General features: G+C 30.0%; 1 long non-coding RNA gene across 1 annotated transcript; it reads right to left on the minus strand.

Annotated features, from left to right (window-relative positions):
* Positions 1-283: 283 nt before the first annotated feature.
* Positions 284-1401, minus strand: LOC109590878 (uncharacterized). Its single transcript, XR_002189545.1, has 6 exons — positions 1346-1401; positions 1079-1146; positions 923-965; positions 729-832; positions 425-485; positions 284-317 (listed from the first exon to the last, which is right to left on the minus strand). It is a non-coding gene; the product is annotated as an uncharacterized LOC109590878 (long non-coding RNA).
* Position 1402: the final 1 nt, after the last annotated feature.

Here is a 1402-nt window from a genome sequence, read left to right on the forward strand (position 1 = left end):
CATCATTCTTACTTCAGTTTTTATAAGTATCTGACAATTTCTAATGAGGTTTTCAATACTATCAATCATAGATATGTCAGCCAAATGATATTCATAGCTACATGTATAAATACAGAATAAAATAATAATAATAATAATAATGATGATGATGATGACGATTATAAAGATGTAAGTACATGTACAAATAATTATACTTACGTGTGTATAAAGTGCTTGTTAAAAACGTGTTCAAATCTATCTGGTATAGTGGCTGATAATGATTTGATGTCTTCAGTCACTTGTATTTTGTACTTCTTAATCCTGTCACCTTGTTTATCCTAGAGAGAGAGAGAGGGGGAGAGAGAGGGGAGGGAGAGAGAGGGGAAAGAGAAAGAGAAGTAATAATTACTCTATACTACACTAGTGCATTAATTCATTTTCGTACCAATTTCGGTCTAATTTTCTCAATCTCCTCAATACTGTAATTACCACCTTCAGAAAACAACCTAAAACAGCATAACAAACATCAATACAGTATATGTACAGGTACATGTACATATGGTTTTTATGCAAAAATTTGAAGTAACTTAAAGTGCTCATGACAAGATAAATTCATGTACATGCATATACATGTACATGTACATGTACCAGGTCCATTTTACATGTACATGTACTTGCATTATTAACAATTATACATGTACATGTACATGACTACATGTACATGTACATGACTACATGTACATACTAACTTCAATGATTGGATGTAGTCATTGTTTGAACTCAAGGCTTCTTCAAATGATGCCACAGTGAGCTCATACTGGGAGGACACTTCATCTTTGAATGAAGAAATGGACTACATGAAGAAAGGAAGGATGTTATTGTAATGAAAAACAGGTACATGTACATGCACATACATGTATATGTACATGCATGTACACTGTACCTTTGCAAGTAATGATTTTGCTTCATTTAAAACTTTTCTAAGACTGCAAAAATTACAACAATGTAGAGAATTATTATTATTATTATTATTATTATTATTATTATTATTATTATTATTATTATTATTATTATTATTATTATTATTATTATGCTGTACCTCGTTAAGTTAGTACAGTGTGTCACACAGCTGGAGACATTACCCAGTGCTGCTACAAACTGAGCCAACTATAAAGAAGGAGAAAAAGAAATTACATGTACTACAAATAAAACATATTAATTGATTTTTTACTATTATTACATGTATAAATGTACATGTATACATGTAATCTTGGCCAATGTCTTTATTTTTATTATTATTCTTTTATAAATGTACATGTACATGTACAAATATACATGTACATGTATTGTATGTACATAAATGCACCTTTAAATCTAGTTCTACACTAAGCTCTGACACACAGTTCTTGTCTTTGTGAAGCAA

Source organism: Amphimedon queenslandica, unplaced genomic scaffold, assembly GCF_000090795.2.
Source record: "Amphimedon queenslandica unplaced genomic scaffold, v1.1 AMPQUscaffold_9343, whole genome shotgun sequence".
NCBI classification, from domain to species: domain Eukaryota; kingdom Metazoa; phylum Porifera; class Demospongiae; order Haplosclerida; family Niphatidae; genus Amphimedon; species Amphimedon queenslandica.